Here is a 9,258-nt window from a genome sequence, read left to right on the forward strand (position 1 = left end):
GTAGCAGTGTTCTTGTATAATATACTCTATGGAGAACCTTGAGTTGGACGAGTCTCATCCTAGCCGAGATGCCCACCTCTTTCGGTGACGCCAATGCCTCATTCCATTCGTGTTCATCTAGGGCGTCCACTTCCCGTTCCCACCTTTCCTTCAGGGGAGCCAGCGGGTCTGGTGAGTTGTTCAGGAGCTTACGATAAGTCAGCGATGTCGCTCTTTCCGCCATAAAGTCAGTTAGGAGGCGATCCTCCAGCGGGGAGGACTCAGGTAGAGTCGACCCGGAGGGGATGGCCGCGAGCAGAGCATGACGTATTTGTACGTAACGCTATGATTCGTGTGGCCCTAGGTCATATATTTCTCTCAGGCGGGTGAATGAAATAACTTCACCCCGCTCCCACATGTCGCCCACCGTGGATATTCCGATGGAATCCCAGTGGGAGAAACCCTTGCTATTTCTCAAGTTACCCAAGGCGCGTGTATCCCAGAGCGGGGTGAGTTTAGTGATTTTCCCCTTCCAGCCCAACGCAGCCGTCGCCGCGTGCCAGGTTTCCACAGTGAGTTTAGTGGGCCCTGATGAGAGTCTCAGTTTTCGTCGGTCATAGAGTGGGGCAAGTATGTTGTTAATGCCCAGCTGCGCCCTATCTGCTTGAAATGCCGGATCAGACTGCGGGGCGTGTAACCATTGGTTAATGGGCTTAAGGTGCGCTGCCCAGTAATACAGGTGCAGATTCGGCAGTGCAATGCCCCCATCGTACCAGCCTCTGCATAGTTTAGCCTGTGCTATGCGTGCCGGTCGATTGCCCCACAGCAGCCCCGAAACAACCGCGGCTACCTTTTTGAAGTATCCTGATGCCACCGAAAAGGGGCGTGTTATCTAGGATATATAGAAAGTGGGGCAGCGACTTCATTTTGTACAGTGCTGCTTTCCCCAGCATGGTCAGTGGTAACCCCGCCCATAAGTTGGCGTCTTGCTTGAGGCGTTCCAGCGGCGGAACTAAATTCAGTCTCCTATATTCAAGTGGATCCCTCGTGACATGGATCCCTAAATATTTGAAGGAGGAACCGGCCAATCTCAGGGGGCAGTCAGGTCCGAGCGTCGGGATCTGGCCTTTCAGTACGTACATCTCTGATTTATTCCAATTAGTGGTGTATCCTGAAACCCTGCCAGGCTCGTCGCATAGGTTCAAAAGGGCCGGTACTCCATGCTCGGGATCCGTTAAATAGACCAGCATATCGTCCGCATATAGGGACAGGCGGTCTTGCCACCCCTCCCTCCATTGTATCCCTTTAAGCAAGGGTGTTTGTCTTATGTGATTAGCCAGCGGTTCTAAGGTTAGCGCAAAGAGCAAGGGAGATAGGGGGCAGCCCGCCGGGTGCCTCTTCCCAGAGAGAATGTGCGCGAAATGTGGCCATTTGCTACCACGTGTGCCACAGGCGCCGCATATAGTAGCTTAATCCATGATATGAAGTTCGGGCCGAAGCCCATGTGAGACAACACCTCAAAAAGATAGGCCCATTCCACCAGGTCAAAAGCCATCTTCGCGTCCAGGGCCAATATAGCTGCACTGTCACTAATCTGGTCTGCCCTCGCCAGCACCCCGTGAACCCTATGAAGATTTAGTGCAGTGTTCCTATGAGGCATAAACCCCGATTGATCTGGGTGGATAAGATCAGGTAGATGAGCCAACAGCCGGTTGGCCAGGAGTTTAGCCAAGATTTTGCTTTCTGCATTCAGTAGGGAGATGGGGCGGTAAGAGGAGCATTCCTCCTGTGGCTTACCAGGCTTTGGTATTGCCACAATAGTGGCCGTTCCCTGGTCTAGTGGGAGCAGCCCCTTCTCACGGCATTCCTCATACATGTTGAGCAAGTAGGGACTAAGGTCCTCAGATCGTGCTTGATACCATTCCACCGGAATGCCGTTCGGATCGAGGGCTTTTCCGGGTTTGAGTGCCATTATGGCAAGCTGTATTTCGTCGGTGGTTATTGCCGCATCCAGGTCGGCCACTGCCTCCGGTTGCAATATTGGGATATCTATTCCGCTCAGTGCACCCTGGGCCATGATCGCGGTCACCTCCCTTTCAGGAGTATACACCTGTTCGAAATGGGCCGCCAGTGCTTCCACTACCTGTTCAGGGTTGGTCTGTATCACGCCATTCCTGTCCTTCACCTGTTGAATCCCTCTGGAGCTACCCCCTCTTTTGTCAAGCCAGGCCAACATCCTTCCCGCCTTATCGCCTACGTCATACACCCGATTCTGTGTATCGGTAATGTGCCCCTATACTGTGAGAAGAGCATGGTCTGTGTACAGTCGCTGCTGGAGTGCAAGGGTATGTGCCGTGTCCTCTGTAGGGTCAGCCTCGTGTAAAGTTGTGACTGCGCGCAGTTGGAGCTCAAGTGTAGACTGTTCAGCTGCCTGTTCCCTCTTATGAGCCGCGATTGAGCTTATAGCCTGCCCCCTCAGCACTGTCTTGTAGGCCTCCCAGAGAACCTCGGAGGAGGCCACAGTTGACACATTCTCAACAAAGTATTGTTCCATAGCCTTCTGAAGAGCCTTTTTGATTTTTGGGACTTTAAGATAAGATGCCTGAATGGGGTATATGCGGTGACGCGATTTTGCCTGGGTGGAAATGGTGAGAGTTATCGGGGAGTGATCTGAAATGCCTCGAGGGTGTATGCGGCAGTGTCGACTCGCTGTATCCCTTCCCCCAACGCCAAAAAGTAATCAATGCGGGAAAGACTGTTATGGACTGTTAAGTGGAACGTGTACTGTCTGGCCTGAGGATGAACATGACGCCAAATATCTACCAATCCCAGTGCCACTAGGAATCGCTGGAACCGGGAGGGTCCCCCAGGCGAAGCCGTCACCGGAAACCTATCAAGCTGTGGATCCGCCGTTGCGTTGAAATCCCCACCCAAAATGACATCACTTTCGGGGAGAGATAACAAAAAATCACCAAGGGCTGGAAGCATTACTGAGTGGAGGGACGGCGGAATATACACAGAAACCACTGTCAAAGGACGACCGTCCCATTGTCCCAGCAACGCCGCAAAGCATCCCTGACTATCAGTTTTCGTGCTCAGTGGAATGAAGTGTGAGGATTTTTTGATCAGGACACCCGTACCTCGGGAACCCGATGAGAATTCCGAATGCACAATCATCTTGTATCCTTTCCTATCTAAGGCCTTAGTAGCCCCTCCCACCAAGTGTGTTTCCTGCAAGAGTGCTAATTGGGGTTTATGCCGTTTCAGCTCGGTTAGTACTAGGCCGCGTTTCACCCTGTCCCCTAGGCCCCTAACATTCCAAGAAAGTATTCTAAGGGCGGAGCCATTCGACCGCGACCCATCTTGCCCCGCGGCAACGAGTTGTTCATCCGCCATCTTTAATCACGCTGCCACATGCAAATCGTCCATAAAGAATCAATCGTACCTGCAATAACACCATTCTAGTTACGCCACACACTCCAGTTCTATTGTGATATATTTTAATATAGGTATCATTTTCTTTGTAAGTGCTTTACTGTACTATCTGTTTGATTTGTGATATGAGGTTTACGTGAGTTGAATGGTGTGGCGTGATTGGTCCTTAAGCTAAACGATCCTAAAGGGAAACCTTTCTGTTTTACTCTATGTGTCATAAACGAACAAGCAACTTAATTGACAATTTAATATACATATCATGTGTCTATTCAATGAAAAACAGTCTTTGCAAATTGACCCAAATAATGACAAACTGGGATTTCTGTCCCTGTTAATAAAATAGAATAATTGAAAATCCTATTTATATTGAATGGAAATGAAATATGAGATGTTGAGGCTGCTAATATATCTCACCTCAAATAGAAATGATAACTGGACCCTACGAGTCACTCTCACGTTACCTCATCCAATATTTTCAATTGACTGGATATTCCTTGATATCAAATTAGGGCTCTGAGGTCAAAGATAAAGGGGATAAGAATCTCTTTTGGAGACGTGGACAAATCAACGCTTCTCTTTAACTGTAGTTAGAAATGTGCAGTACCATAAAATAAATGGCACGATTTTCATAAAAGATCTGATAAATAAAAGAGTCTTTAATGTTTTTTAGTACCTTCATTATAGGTACCTATAATGTTTATCCTAATTTTGTATGACCTCTGCCATCAGACTAAACTAATACAGTGCTCCACTTTTATAATAAACATAAAAGCATGGGAAATCTGAATAGCATAAACTCACACAATACATCCCTGACAAAATAAATGTAATTAATGGTCAGGAAGATTACCAAGCTATGAATGCCACTTTAAAACCATGTTATAAATATTTTATATCAATACCCTGATTGTATGGCATCTTACCATTGGTCTAAAGTGATACAGTGCTATACTTTCCTAATAAATTTGGGCACAAGGGTAAGCCTTTGGGAACCTGTCTTACTGTTTTACCCCCTTACACTTCAGAAAGCCGTCCATTAAAGTGGGTAGTCCCTCAGGGCTCCTTCTTAAGCCCGCTCCTTTTTAACGTTTACTTTTCCCCGCTGGCCGAGATCATTGCCCAGTCTGGTATCAAATCCACCTCATATGCGGATGATATCCAACTCCTATTTTCCTATGACAGCCCCAATCAGTCTGCCTTTGACCCTCTGTAAAACTGTCTGCGTAAAATTGCACGCTGGATGGATAACAACTGCCTCCGACTTAACGCTGGGAAAATGGAGGTTCTTTTTTTCCACCAGCCGTCCCCCCTCGACTCCAACCTTTGGTGGCCACTTGATCTGAGCCCACCCCCTTCTTCTAAGGAATCTGTTAAAAACCTTGGAGTCAGATGGGACTCCAACCTTTCCTTTCACAATCAAATACAGACAGTCTCAGCAGCCTGATTTTCCAAAATCAGGATGGCAAAAACATGTATCAACTTTCTCCGTAATAACACCAGGAAAACCATAGTCTAGGCATTGATTACATCCCACCTGGATTATACCAATGGTCTATATATTGGCCTGGCCGCAGGCCTCTGCCATCAACAACAAACAGTTCAGAGCGCTGCAGTCCGACTAGTCTGTGAGTTTCCCTTAGAGAGCACATCTCTCCACAGCGGCGTTCGCTCCATTGGCTGCCAATACAGAAGAGGGCTGAATTCAAAGCCCTCACATTGGCTCACAGAGCCATAAAGGGGAAGGGCTCTGCTTACCTTTCCTCCTGTCTGCGCCCTTACAAGAATACAAGACCTCTTTGTTCCAGTACCAAAAACCTTCTAATCACTCCTAGATTTAAAAAGACACGTTCTGGGGGGAAAACCTTTCAAGCCTGTGCCGCTTCCCACTGGAACAAATTCCCTCTTGCCATCCGTACGATCCAGGACGAGCTACCCTTTCATAAAGCACTAAAAACATTCCTCTTCTGCTAATTCCTTCAGGAGTCAGACTCATTTACACTCTCAGGAGTGCCGGGACACCCCGTTGGGTAGCCGTGCGCTATATAAAACACACTAAATAAATAAATACTCAACTCAATTATCCAGTGGCTCCTAGCCCTCAAAACAGAATGCAGCAAGTGTGTGTGCACTGTAGGGGAAAATGCCTGAGGTAAAGCTTTTGGGATGCAGATACCCTACCATCAGGACAGAAGGACTGTTGAGAGATGGTCGAAGGAACATGGAAACTTTGACATGATGATCACAAAGAACAATGGTTAAGTGGCTTAGAGACCCTACATAATTCAAGTAGCTTGTTTTCTTAGCATTCAGGAATAATCAAGACCATTGTTTTGTGGGACTAATCTAAGACTTCTTAATATGATTTTACATAATCGATTCTACAACATTTACTTCCTTTTAATGCAAAACTTATTTGTTCCACACATTTTGAAATGTTCCCAACTTTTGAACTGTAGGGAATTCTGAAGTAACACTAGAACTGCAACATGCGAATTGTAGCACAATATTATTGCAAAAAAGATGCTCCTAAAAAGGTGCATCATTTGACTTTTCCTTTTTTAGGGCTTTTATTTAAAGGCACTCTTAAGTTAACATAATGGAATAAAATACATCTTATTTATAGTTAATTACAAACTTTCAATAAATACAAAGTTTTGTAAAAGAAATATTTCAACACCGCAGCACATGGTAAAAAATGAGGTTAATTTCTAGTCATTTTATAGAACCTTATATCAAGGCTTCACTAATTTAGGGCCCGATGTAGATAAATTCTGATTACCGACTCTTAAATACCGACTCATACCGAATCGGTATTTAACCCCTTGCATGCTCATGACGAGCTCAGCTCGTCATGAGCTACAGTGCTCCGGTGCTCATGACGAGCTGAGCTCGTCATGGCCATTAGAACGCTTGCATGCCGGGATAATTCCCCTGCTTTGATGAACGTTCTATTGAAACGGGTGTGGCCGTGACGAGCTCAGCTCGTCATGAGCACAGGAGCACGTGATTTAATCATCACACACAGGTGAACTACACCACTGACCCAATGTCCATATCTGTCCACAGGAGAGTCATCACGTACTACAGCACAAGAAAGGTTCCGAAAAAACAACACCACAGTGCAGGAAGCCACAACACCTGAGCGACCCACCACACCACAGCCTCAGTCACCTCTGTTGTTTGGGACACAAGAGTTGGAACCAGCAGCACTTTCCCCAACACCAACATCACAGTCATCTGTGCAGGGAAGGGCAAGGAGGCTTGATGTGCCCCCCCCTCTGAGGAAAACTGCAAATGTCAGATGAGGAGGATGAGGAGGGTGAAATTCAAAATAATCCCCCTGTGGCTGACAACGCTGGGCAGCAGAGTACTGCAAGAGCTGTGCGGGCCAGTGTCCGAGACCGAAGGGCACGGGAGAGAGATGAAGGTCAGGATGGAGAGGGGTCTTCTGTGGACTAGAGGCCACAATGGTAAAGGTCCAGCACCTGCAGGCAAAGGCAATGTTAGCAGTGCACAGGCAGGTGCGCAGTATCAATTGTAAAATGTCAAACATTGACCATGGTATTGGCAACATGGCAGAGAGCATGCAGTCTATTGCAAAGGGGATGACAGACATGACACAGTACATGAGTGCTCTCTGGAACAAATTATATAGAGACCACTCAGAGCTGCACAGGGAGCGACAGTGTATGCGGCAGCAGTCAAAAGCCTTGAACCGCTTTGCTACAGCAACCTCAGTGCTGTGCCGATGTTCTGTCACCATGCAGGATGCAATTGTGCACTGCTGCACGGATTTGTCAAGGGGGATGGGGAGAGTCACCTCTGCCATGGAGCAGATGCTCACAAACCAGGCAGGCACTGCTGGAGACACAGGTGTCGAGGAAACAGAAGACTCCCCCAACAGGAGTGGCTCTAAGACTCCTGTCACTGACATGCGTAGGAGCAGTAGGTGCCAATTGGCTGACCCAGGCACCACCGAAAGTGTTGAGACCCAGCCTCGTGCATCCCGCACTGTAGTGCGTGGGCGCAAACGTTGAAAATGCCCTCAACCCACAGGACAGGTCACAGTGAGGTTAACTGTGACCACCCAGTCATGGAAATAGACATTGTAGTACCATGGTGTGCTATCTGTTATGTGTTGTAGTGACAATTAAACTACATACTTCACATACTACGCCTGTCTCTGTCTCCTTACTTACTTAGAAATATCAGCGTGTGATCTCTGCCCGTCTCAATTTTCCATCTGTTGCTGCTGGTGCTCCTGTTGCATGGGGCTTTGCCTGTTCTGTGTCATCATCAATGTCCTCATGATGTCTGATTTCCACCTCTGTGCCTTCCTTGGTGGCAAGATTGTGCAACATGGCACAGGTCGCTATCATTTTGCAGCACAGGATGGGAGTATACTGGCATGCTCCTCAGCTTTTGTGGAGGCAGCCGAACCTGCCTTTGAGGAGTCCAAATGTGCGTTCCACTACGTTGCGAGTAGATCTGTGTGCCACATTATAATGTCTTTCACTCCTGGTAGTTGGATTGAGGTAGGGTGTGAGCACAAAGGACCGCAGGGCATATGCACTATCGCCTAGTTTCAAAAGAGAGTGGCATCAGTTACATAATCATGATACATTCATCTGCTATAACTATTAGGGTGTGTCACAGTCATTTACCTAGCAGGTATCCGTCCCCAAACTCTCCAGCAACAAGGCCTGTGTATATCCCACTGTTCTGGAATATGTACGAGTCGTGGGTACTCCCAGGGAATTTGTCCACAATGTCTGTAATGATGTTGCTAGTGTTGCATATCACCTGCACATTGATGGAGTGCGTTGACTTCCGGTTCCTGTATATGTGTTCTGTGGCTGCAGGTGGGCAGAGTGGGATGTGGGTGCCATCTATGCAGCCTATCACGTGGGGGAAGTGTGCCAGATGATATAAATCAGTTTTTCCTGAAGAAGCGGGACAGGCAGCTCCGGGACACACCACCTACTGCAGCGATCATACTCTGGTAGCTCCCAGAGGCAAGCAGGGGTAGGCTACACAGCACCTGCACATGGGGTAGGATGGCGTGCGCCCTTGGTGTTGGGTGATCCAGGTGTGGGTGGAAGTCCCTGATCAAGTCCAGGATGGTTCTGAGGTGTAGCCTGTACCTTTGCAGTATCTCTGGCTCAGTCAGTTGGAAGAGCGTTTTCCTCTGCCTGTAGACCTGCTCCTCCCTTCTCCATACCCTCTCGCCTGCTGCCTGTAGCCGTAGCCGCCTTGCTATGACGTAGAATGCCATCATTCTGCTTGCACTGTTGCATTTTGGAACCTTCTTTTGTAGCCTGCATCTGGTTACCACCTGTTTCAAACCATGGTAAATACCGACTCTTAAATACCGAATTTCATGGAATTCTGTATTTTTTGGGTTTCCTACATCTCGATGGACATTTTTTACCATTTCTTATTTACCGATTTGGTAAATGAGGACTCAGTAAATAGGGATTCGGTATATACCGAATCAGTAGAATACCGATTCATTTTTTACCGAATCGGGACATTTTTGCATCCTACATCTCATTTTCCAAATACTGGTCGGTAATGGACGAAATTACTGAATTTGGCTACCTACATCTGGTCCTTAATTCTTTACAAAGTTCATAGATTTGATTAATACAAAATTCGCTCTCCACTAACTGAAATGCCATCTGAGCCATTAAAACAAGCAGTAATCACTGTTGTGCAATTTTTATACCAGGGCTAAAATCTTGTTACGAACAGCATATAACATGAAGTAGGATTTAATTCATAACATTTTAAAATCTGGAGCTTGCATTATTTTTACTACACTTTCATTCTTGCCGAACTTCA

Source organism: Lissotriton vulgaris, chromosome 6, assembly GCF_964263255.1.
Source record: "Lissotriton vulgaris chromosome 6, aLisVul1.2, whole genome shotgun sequence".
In the NCBI taxonomy this organism is placed as follows: domain Eukaryota; kingdom Metazoa; phylum Chordata; class Amphibia; order Caudata; family Salamandridae; genus Lissotriton; species Lissotriton vulgaris.